Consider the following 13,200-nt stretch of genomic DNA (forward strand, 5'->3'; position numbering starts at 1 on the left):
GACCCCATTTTGGAAAGAAGACATCCCAAGGTATTTTGTGAAGGGCATAGTGAGTTCATGGAAGTTTTTATTTTTTGTCACAAGTTAGTGGAATATGAGACTTTGTAAGAAAAAAAAAATAATCATCATATTCCGCTAACTTGTGACAAAAAATAAAAAATTCTAGGAACTCGCCATGCCCCTCACGGAATACCTTGGGGTGTCTTCTTTCCAAAATGGGGTCACTTATGGGGTAGTTATACTGCCCTGGCATTCTAGGGGCCCTAATGTGTGGTAAGTAGTTTGAAATCAAAATCTGTAAAAAATGGCCGGTGAAATCCAAAAGATGCTCTTTGGAATGTGGGCCCCTTTGCCCACCTAGGCTGCAAAAAAGTGTCACATATGTGGTATTGCCGTACTCATGAGAAGTTGGGCAATGTGTTTTGGGGTGTCATTTTACATATACCCATGCTGGGTGAGAGAAATATCTCGGCAAAAGACAACTTTCCCCATTTTTTTATACAAAGTTGGCATTTGACCAAGATATTTCTCTCACCCAGCATGGGTATATGTAAAATGACACCCCAAAACACATTCCCCAACTTCTCCTGAGTACGGCGATACCACATGTATGACACTTTTTTGCAGCCTAGATGCGCAAAGGTGCCCAAATTCCTTTTAGGAGGGCATTTTTAGACATTTGGATCCCAGGCTTCTTCTCACGCTTTAGGGCCCCTAAAAAGCCAGGGCAGTATAAATACCCCATATGTGACCCCATTTTGGAAAGAAGACACCACAAGGTATTCAATGAGGGGCATGGCGAGTTCATTGAAAAAGAAAAACATTTGCCACAAGTTAGCGGAAATTGATATTTTTTTTTTTTCCCACAAAGTCTCCCTTTCCGCTAACTTGAGACAAAAATTTCAATCTTTCAAGGACTCAATATGCCCCTCAGCGAATACCTTGGGGTGTCTTCTTTCCAAAATAGTGTTATTTGTGGGGTGTTTGTACTGCCCTGGCATTTGAGGGTCTCCGCAATCATTACATGTATGGCCAGCATTAGGAGTTTCTGCTATTCTCCTTATATTGAGCATACGGGTAATGAGATATTTTTTTTTTCGTTCAGCCTCTGGGCTGAAAGAAAAATGAACGGCACAGATTTCTTCATTCGCATCGATCAATGTGGATGAAAAAATCTCTGCCAATAAAAAAAAATGAGGGGAAAGGCGTCTGCCAGGACATATGAGCTCCGCCCAACATCCATACCCACTTAGCCCGTATGCCCTGGCAAACCAGATTTCTCCATACACATCAATCGATGTGGATGAATAAATCATTGCCGGGATTTTTTATTATTTTTTTATATATACAAAGTGTTTACCAAAGCATATGAACACCGCCTCCTCCTCAGCTCATATGCCTCGGCAAACGTATCTTTTACTGCAGAGGAGAAATCTCGTCTTGCAGCGCCGCATACACCGACTTGTGTGTAATCTGACAGCAGCGCAATGCTTCTGTCAGAATGCACATCAGTGCTGCAGCTAGTCGATCGGTTGGTCCACCTGGAAGGTAAAAAACAAAAAAGAAAAAACCAGGCCGCAACGCAATAATTTTTATTAACTTTATAATAACTTTTGAACAGAACATATAAACTTTTTTTTAACTTTTTGAACTAAAAGTTAACTATTTTGCTTACTGGTGTTTTTTTTTTTTTTTTTACCTTTTATAGGACAAACCTCTCCTTCCCTATAGGACAATGTGCAAAGCGCAAATCGCCCAAAGATGTGGCGAAGTACATTATGCACTTTATCCCAGGTGAAAGGAGAGGTTTGCAGCAGCTGTGAGTAAAAGGGCCCTAATAGCCCTGTGTGCCTGTCCTGTGAGATGCAATCCCTATGCTAATTTTACCTGTGTGTGGTACTTCCGGAAACACTCTCCAAAGCATAGGGCAGGGTGGTCAGGGCAGTCAGGACAGAAATAGCGGGTGTCACGCCTTATTCCACTCCTGCTACAGACACGACATCTTTTTCGGGGTGACGGTTGGGTTGAGGTACCGGCAACGACACTGGGGAAATGTCGCTCGTGTAGACGGCTAACTACACTGGTGGATGGGGCCATGGAACCTTCTGGATACAGGAGGTTCTCGATGATCTCTTCCTGAAATTTGAGGAAGGATCGTGTTCTCCCAGCCTTACTGTAGAGAACAAAACTATTATATGCAGCCAATTGAATTAAATATACAGACACCTTCTTATACCAGCGTCTGGTGCGTCGGGAAACTAAATACGGAGACAACATCTGGTCATTAAAGTCCACCCCTCCCATGAGCAAATTATAGTCGTGGACTCAAAGGGGCTTTTCAATGACATGGTTTGCTTGCTCAATTTGTATTGTCGTGTCTGCGTGAATGGAGGAGAGCATGTAAACGTCACGCTTGTCTCTCCATTTCACCGCAAGCAGTTCTTCGTTACACAAGGCAGCCCTCTTCCCCCTTGCAAGACGGGTGGTAACGAGCCATTGGGGGAAGCCCACGCGACTAGTTTGCGCAGTGCCACAGCAGCCAATCTGTTCTAGGAACAAATGCCTGAAGAGGGGCACACTTGTGTAGAAATTGTCCACATAAAGATGGCACCCCTTGCCAAATAAGGGTGACACCAAGTCCCAGACTGTCTTCCCACTGCTCCCCAAGTAGTCAGGGCAACCGACCAGCTCCAGGGTCTGATCTTTTCCCTCATAGATCCGAAATTTGTGGGTATAGCCTGTGGCCCTTTCACAGAGCTTATACAATTTGACCCCATACCGGGCGCGCTTGCTTGGGATGTATTGTTTGAAGCCAAGGCGCCCGGTAAAATGTATTAGGGACTCATCTACGCAGATGTTTTGCTCAGGGGTATACAAATCTGCAAATTTCTGGTTGAAGTGGTATATGAGGGGCTGAATTTTGTGGAGCCGGTCAAAAGCTGGGTGGCCTCTGGGACGGGAGGTGGTGTTGTCGCTAAAGTGCAGGAAACGCAGGATGGCCTCAAATCGTGCCCTGGACATAGCAGCAGAGAACATGGGCATGTGATGAATCGGGTTCGTGAACCAATATGACCGCAATTCATGCTTTTTGGTTAGACCCATGTTCAGGAGAAGGCCCAGAAAAATTTTAATTTCGGAAACTTGGACTGGTTTCCACCGGAAAGGCTGGGCATAAAAGCTTCCTGGGTTGGCGGATATAAATTGAGTGGCATACTGATTTGTTTCTGCCACGACTAAGTCCAAGAGCTCCGCAGTCAAGAACAGCTCAAAAAATCCCAGGGCCGAACCGATCTGAGCTGTCTCAACCCGAACTCCAGACTGGGCGGTGAAAGGGGGAACTAATGGTGCGGCTGAAGTTGGGGACTGCCAATCAGGATTTGCCAGCACCTCAGGTACTCTAGGGGGTCTACGGGCCTGTCTGTGCGGTGGCTGCGACGGGGTAACTACTGCACGTGCCACCGTACCAGCTTCAACTGCCCTTCTGGTGCTCGCCACTTCACCATGTTGTACGGCAGTGCTGGTACTAGGTCCAGGGAGGGCTGCGCTGCTGGTGTATGCCTCACCACGTGATCCGACAGCGCCAGCCCCACTCTGCTGCTCTTGAAGCAGATCCTGCGCAACCTGTGGTCTAGAGACACGGGGCCGGGTACGCCTGGTGCTATCAGGGACCTCAACCTCCTCGTCCGAACTTTGGGTCAGACTGCCACTGCTTTCTACAGGTTCATATTCTGACCCTCTAGATTTGTCAGATGAGGGTTCCCATTCCTCATCCGACTGGGTCATAATCCTGTAGGCCTCTTCAGAAGAATACCCCCTGTTTGACATTTGGACTACTAAATTTAGGGGTATTCCCTGAGACTACCCAAGAAAAAAAGCAAGCCTGTCTTACAAAGGGGAGGCTAGCGAAGTACCGGAGGCCGCTGCGATTGATTAAAAATATCAAAACTGATTTTTTTTTTATCGCCGCAGCGCTTGGAAAGTGATTGTGCAGTGATCAAAAAATATATATTTTTTGTCACTGCGGCGGGGCGGGCGTTGGTGAACGCACGTGTGGGCGACCGATCAGGCCTGATCGGGCAAACACTGCATAATGGGTGGAGGGCGAGCTAAGGTGACACTAATACAATTATAGATCTGACTGTGATCAGTTTTGATTACTTACAGATACTATAAAAGTACAAATGCTGATTAGCGATACGCTAATCAGCGAATCAGTGACTGCGGTGCGGTGGGCTGGGCGCTAACTGACGCTAAACTACCTAACCAAGGGACCTAAACTAAAACCTATCAGTCAATACCAGTAAAAAAAAAAAAGTGACAGTTTACACTGATCACTTTTTTCCTTTCACTAGGTGATTGACAGGGGCGATCAAGTGGTGATCAAGGGGTTAATTGGGGTGATGGAGGGTGATCTGGGGCTAAGTTAAGTGTTTGATGCTACTCACTGTGATGTCTGCTCCTCTGCTGGAACCAACCGACGAAAAGGACCAGCAGAGGAGCAGAGAAGCCATTTAACACATCATATTTACAAATATAATGTGTTAGATGGCTTGTGATTTGATTTTTTGAAAATCGCCAGCCTGGTCACGAAATACTTCTTTCACTTTTGCCGGCCCGCGATGCGCATGCGCGGGCCGGCTTTGAGCGAAATCTCGCGTCTCGTGGGATGACGCATATATGCGTGACTGTGCGCAGGGCTGACGCCTCCGGAACGCGATCCTGCGTTAGGCGGTCCGGAGGCGGTTAAAGCTTGTATTTGACTGTCACAAATGCTGGAAAGACCCCAAATGTAGTGTGTTGCACAAAATGGATGATTTGTTTTTTTAAACCCAGAATATAACTGCAGTATTTAAAGCTTGTATTTGACTGTCACAAATGCAGAAAAGGCCCAAAATGTAGGGTCTTGCACAAAATGGGTGTTTGTTTTTTTTTAAACCCAGAATATAACTGTAGTTTTTAAAGCTTGTATTTGACTGCCACAAATGCAGAAAAGGCCCAAAATGTAGGGTCTTGCACAAAATGGGTGTTTTTTTTAAACCCAGAATATAACTGCAGTATTTAAAGCTTTTATTTGACTGTCACAAATGCAATAAAGGCCCAAAATGTAGGGTCTTGAGCAAAATGTTTTTTTTTTTTAAACCAGAATATAACAGCGGAATTTAACGCTTGTATTGGACTGTCACAAGTGCAGTGCAGGGCGCAAAAGTACTTTTTAGCAAAAAAATATATAATTTGTCCCCACAGAATCTAACAGATGTATTTACTTGGATTGTACTTTACAGATTTTTTTTTGAATATGTCGCCCTCTGGGTCCCTGAACTCAGAACGATTCCCTATATTATTTTTCCTTCCCGTGGCACATAAGCAGTAGAGGTGCACTTAAAAAATGGGTATATGTTGCCCACTGAACTAAAAGAACAAGGTTCAATTATTGTCCCTGGCACATATGCTGTGCTGGTGCACTGAACTTGCACAAAATGGCCACCGACGCCCACCTAACTAACAGACGGATAAAAGTTATTTTTCTGTGTCACTGGGCTCAGGGCAGGGTAAAAACATGTTGCACTGCACCCTCAAAACACAATCGCTGTAGATCACAGAGTTAACAAGTTCTGATAACAGATAGATTCTTTCCTATTCTCTCCCTCACAGCATCAGCATCCTATCCCTACAGTAGCAAGAGCAGAGTAACGTGCAGCGCTACCTGACTGCAGCTTATATAGAGGTTGGGTCACATGCTGCACTGGCCAATAACAGCCATGCCATTAGTAGGCATGGCTGTGATGGCTTCTAAGGGCACAAAAGTTAAACGCTTGTTGATTTGCTGCTCTGCAGCCTTTCAAAAAGTGCTATTAAATCGCCGAACTCTAACCCAAACTTTTACTGAAAAGTTTGGGTTTGGGTCCAGGGTCCAAAAATACTAAAGTTCGTTACGAACCCGAACTTCACAGTTCGGTTCGCTCAACCCTATTTCTGACCTTTTCCTATGAACCAAGCACCCTTTCCTCTTCAGAGCAGGGGGTGCCTGGTTTAATGCTCGGTTTCTCCCATTGACTTCCATCATACTCGGGTGCTCGGTAGAGCACCCAAGCATCCCGATGTGTTCGGCCCGAGCCCCCGAGCACCCAAGCACTATGGTGCTCGATCAACATTAATTGTTTCACTTCTGCAAATGGCATTTATTGTGTAGACAAAGTTAATACAATGTACTTACTAATGTTTTTGATTGTCTATATTGCTTCATTTGCTGGCTTGATTATTTTGACCATCATATTATACATTTTTTCCAGGGGTTACAGCCACCACTGCAATCCTGTAGCTGTGGCCATGGTTACATACACCAGTGGTGCCGGCCACCAGACAGGCCAGTGCATTTTCCTATAGTCTGCAAGCATGACTACTGCTGCTGGATTGAAAGGTAGTCGTAACCCCTTGAAACGAGCACTGTAAAATGCAAGAAAAAACATTAGTCAAGCCAGGAACCAATGCAATATGGACAATCACAATACAGGGTGGGCCATTTATATGGATAGACCTTAATAAAATGGGAAAGGTTGGTGATATTAACTTCCTGTTTGTGGCACATTAGTATATGTGAGGGGGGAAACTTTTCAAGATGGGTGGTGACCATGGCGGCCATTTTGAAGTCGGCCATTTTGAATCCAACTTTTGTTTTTTCAATAGGAAGAGGGTCATGTGACACATCAAACTCATTGGGAATTTCACAAGAAAAACAATGGTGTGCTTGGTTTTAACGTAACTTTATTCTTTCATGAGTTATTTACAAGTTTCTGACCACTTATAAAATGTGTTCAATGTGCTGCCCATTGTGTTGGATTGTCAATGCAACCCTCTTCTCCCACTCTTCACACACTGATAGCAACACTGCAGGAGAAATGCTAGCACAGGCTTCCAGTATTTGTAGTTTCAGGTGCTGCACATCTCGTATCTTCACAGCATAGACAATTGCCTTCAGATGACCCCAAAGATAAAAGTCTAAGGGGGTCAGATCGGGAGACCTTGGGGGCCATTCAACTGGCCCACGACGACCAATCCACTTTCCTGGAAACTGTTCATCTAGGAATGCTCGGACCTGACACCCATAATGTGGTGGTGCACCATCTTGCTGGAAAAACTCAGGGAACGTGCCAGCTTCAGTGCATAAAGAGGGAAACAAATCATCATGTAGCAATTTCGCAAATCCAGTGTCCTTGAGGTTTCCATTGATGAAGAATGGCCCCACTATCTTTGTACCCCATATACCACACCACACCATACCATAAATTTTTTTGTTCCAACAGTCTTGGAGGGATCTATCCAATGTGGGTTAGTGTCAGACCAATAGCGGTGGTTTTGTTTGTTAACTTCACTATTCACATAAAAGTTTGCCTCATCACTGAACAAAATCTTCTGCGTAAACTGAGGGTCCTGTTCCAATTTTTGTTTTGCCCATTCTGCAAATTCAGTGCGCCGATCTGGGTCATCCTCGTTGAGATGCTGCAGTAGCTGGAGTTTATAAGGGTGCCATTTGTGAGTAGCTAATAACCGCCGAAGGGATGTTCAACTAATGTCACTCTCCAGTGACATGCGGCGAGTGCTACGATGTGGGCTCTTGCTGAATGAAGCTAGGACAGCCACTGATGTTTCTTCATTAGAGACAGATTTCATGCGTCCACATTTTGGTAAATCCAACACTGAACCAGTTTCACGAAACTCAGCAAGCAGTTTGCTAACTGTAGCATGGGAGATGGGTGGTCTCATAGGGTGTCTTGCATTGAAATCTGCTGCAATGACCCGTTTACTGCGTTCACCAGACATCAACACAATTTCTAATCCGCTTCTCACGTGTTAACCTCGGCGACATGTCAATGGCTGTAAACAAAGAGAAACTTGTAAATAACTCACGAAAGAATAAAGTTACGTTAAAACCAAGCACACCATTGTTTTTTGTGTGAAATTCCCAATAAGTTTGATGTATCACATGACCCTCTTCCTATTGAAAAAACAAAAGTTGACTTCAAAATGGCCGCCATGGTCACCACCCATCTTGAAAAGTTTCCCCCCTCACATATACTAATGTGCCACAAATAGGAAGTTAATATCACCAACCATTCCCATTTTATTAAGGTGTATCCATATAAATGGCCCACCCTGTACATTAGTGCCTTGTATTAAAGGGGTTGTCCGGGTTCAGAGCTAAACCCGGACACAGACATAATTTTACACATGCAGCCCCCCTGATGCTAGCATCGGAGCATTTCATGCTCCAATGTGCTCTCTTGACCTGCGCTGGACCGCACAGGGCAAGGGCTCTTTTATGTACAATAACACACTGCCATCAGTGCAGGTGACATCACTAATGGGCAGAAGCCTCTGCCTGGCAGCTCCATGGAGAGCCCGATACGTCACTGGAACTCCAGAAAATGCCTTTGCCCTGTGCGATTTAGCGCAGGGTAAATGAAAGCAATAGAGCATGAACTGCTCCGATGATCAAGTCAGAGGGGCTGCCTGGGAGAAAATGGGAATATGTCCCTGTTCAGCTCTGAACCCAGACAACCCCTTTAACTTTGCCTACATGATCAATACCATTTGCTGAAGTGAGACAATACCTTTAAGTAGAAAGTGGTAAGCATCAAAGTAGGTGCATTAGAGCTAAAGTCTATATATTATTAATGTAACATGGAGATGAAGACTTTTTTTTATTTTATTTGACTATGGTCTGAATAGATTTCGCCCAAAAGTCCTTGATCTTTCTCTATCTCTCTTCCTTTTGCTCTCTCTCTCTCTATCTGTCTCTCTTCATTTCTCTCAATTTTAAAACAAATCACAAAAGAATTGTATCCTTTCAAACTTGAACTTTTTGGAAATATTTTTGTTAAATTGCCGAATTTTTGAATAGATTTTTATATCTCTAATGGATATTTAAGTTTAAATTAAGAAAATTCACGCAAGGAGAAGTACCATCTAATTAGATAGCAAATTTATGTAGTACTTGTTTATCTTTAAAATCTCAAAATGAAATGTCCATGAATCTTTGCTAGTATTAATCTTATATGTATGAAACTAGAAGCATTGGATACAACATTACAGTATATATGTTGCTTAATTCATTAACATTTGTTGAGGGACTTACAATGATTTTCTTCTGAAGGTCTTTAGGGTAAGACTGCCTTATTTCTTTCTCTGTTGGAAAGATAAGTGGAGCATTGCAAAGTAACTCAAACCACACCATGAAGCCATGTATGCAATGTCACATAAAATGTGCTCCCTACAGAGACATGTAATATATTAAAACCCCCACAGGTGTGGACAGGAGTCATTCTACATAATGATTTTTAGTGCAAATTAATTCCTGGGGATGTGACCAGCAGGGAATGAAAATAATTCTTTGAAAGTACTTTAATTACTAAAACAAAAGGTTAGAAAGCATTTTGATTGTAAATTACAGTTGAAAATAGTTTGGAGAACATAAATCTTCAGCAAAGTACATTTCTACTGTTACCATGGAGACTAATTTCCAGCTATTCTGCGCTGGAAGTGTACATTTATTTTATTTTTTTACAGTATATATATATATATATGAGTGGTGTGGCGACAGGTGGGTTTTGATTGGTGCGGCCGCGACCCTGTATTTGCATGCAGATGCGCGGCCGCGCTGTGGTCACGGCTGGCGGATCCACTCTTAATTGTTAGTGTATCCCTTAGCCGAGCCCACTTAGCCACTTTTGATACTTTGGCATTGTCTCATGCCAGTACCATCCTGATTCCACACTGTACCGGACTGAGTTGTTATCATGAGCGTCAGGGCGATAGAATGGGCTGCTTGCCCTTATCCATAATGGCCGTCTTAGTGCGGTGACGTAAGAGCGCATGCGTAATGTGACGAGATTGATACTGGCCGGGAACATGTATTATACGTCATATGGACATGCGCAGTGGGGATCTAGGCACGCCGGACCGCACATGTCAGCATGGATTACAACCGGTCTTCATCCTGCATTCTCAGCATGCATCACCTGTATCAGTAAGCACATGACACTTTATGTAATTACCTACAGTTGACACCGATTATACTATTAATTATGTATTTATATGAATATTTCACTATGCTTTATATTTATGGTAATTATTTGTATGCAATTAGGTGCATCACGATTGAATCATATTGTATTGCTGATTTTATCCGTATTCACATGTATGATGTATTTTGTATATTGTTTTTTTATTAATTATGTTCACTTGACATGTAATTGGTTATAGTTAGCTGTAACACTATATATGTTCAGATTTTGGTTTGTACACACTGCTTGAGGAAGGCTCCTGTGTTAGAGCCGAAACGTCGCTACAGCCTTATGGGTAAATAAAGTTTTTTGATTTTTTATCTATTGGAGTGCTGCCCTTTTTTCTACGTCTATATATATATATATATATATATATATATAGAGAGAGAGAGAGAGAGAGAGAGAGAGAGAGAAGCAAGTTTCTTGAAATTAGTTTAGTCTCAGATTTACCAAATCTGTAACAAAATTTGATTCTACTTGAATCAAAAGCTCTCTGATTAGCCTGAAAATTGGTATAGGACAATCTGGGGTCTCCTAGGATATTTTTTCCTTGTCCTATTTTTTTTTCTTTTTTGTCTGTCTCTCATTTTTTTCTTCAAATTTTTATTCTCAGTGCCCCCTATCTTAAACTCTTTAACATAATGACATTAATAGCAAATTAACAGCCTGTTTAAAAACACACTGCACCATTGCTTTTGTTAAGCTTTTTAAAAATATTGTCCCATTGTTTGTGGCAGAAAGTGTTTAATGGAAGCAGATGTATGCCCATGTTTATGCACATGGTAGCGTTAGAAAAAGCATTCTGTTGTTCTTAACAAACATCCAAAAATTATGTTTTAACAGAGGCAGATACCTGGCTTAGTTGATACACACAGAAATGTTAATGTCAGAAGAAACAGTAGTTTGTTCTGAACAAGCTTGGAACAATTCTGTTTTTAGTTGGAAGCAGCAACAGTACAGTTTGGATGTAGAAAGGGTAAGGTGTAAAAGATAAAGCAGTAGATGTGTGTGCGGTTACGTTGTGGTAGTAGTAGAGGCAGCATGTATTGGTAATGGTGGTAGTAGTAGAAATAATAGCAGCTGCAGCGGTGGCAGCAGCCATATGGTACAGAACATAATTGTAGGCAGGAGGGAAGACAATGAAAGTGGCATAATGGGGCTGGCAATATTTAACCAGAATCAGCAATAGAAGATCTAATTATTGACCTTAGCTGGACACATGTGAAAATATTCGCAGATCCATGATTCATTATGAAAAATGTTGTGTTTTGTACACTGGCGGAGGACATATTTATCTGTTTTGGTGTGATGAATCCACCTACCATGCTGTAAACCCTCTCTGAGATGGCATTGGAGGCTGGACATTACAGCCAGAGAGAACAAATGGGGGCAGTTGCTAGAATCTGCCTGCCGCAAAATCTATGAAGTTAGGGAGCATGGTAAGTCTGCGAGAAAAGGCACAGTCCAGGTAGGACTAAACCTGGTTCTTTAGGTGGTATGTCCCTGTTTGCTTATTTGCGTTAGCCTGGTGTGGCACATGAAAAAAAAAAAGAAGAAACATCACCATCATGTTCATGAGACTGAAATGGCTGTTTCTGCTGCAGCTTCTGCTACTTGAGATAGCAGAGATGGTGGGAGAAGGTTGGATCAACAGGGAGCAGAGAGGGGCCACTTGGTCTGACACATGGGCAGCAGATATCTGCTCACCAAAATCTGTGGCAAGCTGCGGCAACAGAAAAGTATTTTGTTTTAACAGCAGGGGTCTAAAAGCATGGCTATCCAATAATCATCAGATTTATGGATGGTAATGATTATAAATGAGCGAATCGAAGCTGACGAAGTGGATTTCTTTTAGAATTTCAGGAAAAATTTGATTTGCAACAAATGTGAATTTCCACAAGCTTTGTGGTAATGAATCACAATTTTACTAAAATGGCGGCTACACGTGTGAGGACTGAGGACATGGGGCATGGAACTCTGGGAAGGCGTTATCAACCAGATTGACATGAGTACATGCAGCCAATCAGCAGCCAGCCATCCCTGTGATGTCACAGCCCTATAAATACAGCAGTCATTTTAGATTCTGCCATTTTCCAGTGTTCAGAGTGCAGGGACAGACGTGTGAAGGCGCTAGGGACAGCTATTGGAAAAACCTCTATGTTTCAAAAAAATATATGAAAAAAGGATTTATAAGTGCAGGGAAAGGATAGGGAGGAATCATTTCACAGCATCTTAGTGCAGGGAGAGACGTCAGAAGGTGCTAGGGACATTCATAGGAAAGTGATTTGCAAGTGCAGGGAACGATTATTTGGGAATCCAAATAGTCATTAGACAGCTATGTCATTCCAGCTTTTTGTTATTTTGTTATTGGGCTGCACGTGTTATGTTGGAAAGCCTTTAGTGGCTTATATTTTAGTATCGTATTCAGTACAACAAGAAAAATAAATATGCATTTCACCTCTGTAGTTATTTCTGTTGAAAGCGTATAGGGGCATATTATAGTGCAACAAGAAAAATATATACGCACTGCACTGTTGCAGTTATTTCTGTTGAAAGAGTATAGTGGCGTATTTCAGTAAAAAATGAAAATATATATTCTCAGTGCATTTCTGCAGTTAATTCTGGTGAAAGCGTATAGTGGTGTATTTCAGTACTGCAAGAAATATATATAAGCACTTCACTCTTTAATTTTTTTGTGGTCAAAGCGTGTAGTTGCCTAATTCAGTCCAACAAGAAATATATATTCTCAGTGCACTGCTGCAGTGATTTCTGGTGAAAGCGTATAGTCGCGTATTTCATTACTGCAAGAAATACATATAAGCACTTCACTCTTAAATTTTTTTGTGGTCAAACCGTATAGGGGCCTAATTCAGTCCAGCAAGAAATATATATTCTCAGTTCACTGCTGCAGTTATTTCTGATGGAAGCATATAGTGGCATATTTCATTGCTGCAAGAAATATATAAGCACTTCACTCTTTAATTTTTTTGTGGCCAAAGCGTATAGTAGTCTAATTCAGTCCAACAAGAAATATATATTCTCAGTGCACTGCTGTAGTGATTTCTAGTAAAAGTGTATAGGGGCATATTTGATTACTTCAAGAAATATATATACGCACTTCAATCTTTACTTTTTTTCT

The 13,200-nt window shown here is 42.3% G+C and overlaps 1 protein-coding gene across 1 annotated transcript in view; it reads left to right on the forward strand.

Annotated features, from left to right (window-relative positions):
- IL1RAPL1 (interleukin 1 receptor accessory protein like 1) overlaps positions 1–13,200 on the forward strand; it is a 1,020,597-nt gene that overhangs the window by 486,281 nt on the left and 521,116 nt on the right. The window lies entirely within an intron of this gene.

This window comes from Bufo bufo, chromosome 3, assembly GCF_905171765.1.
Source record: "Bufo bufo chromosome 3, aBufBuf1.1, whole genome shotgun sequence".
NCBI classification, from domain to species: domain Eukaryota; kingdom Metazoa; phylum Chordata; class Amphibia; order Anura; family Bufonidae; genus Bufo; species Bufo bufo.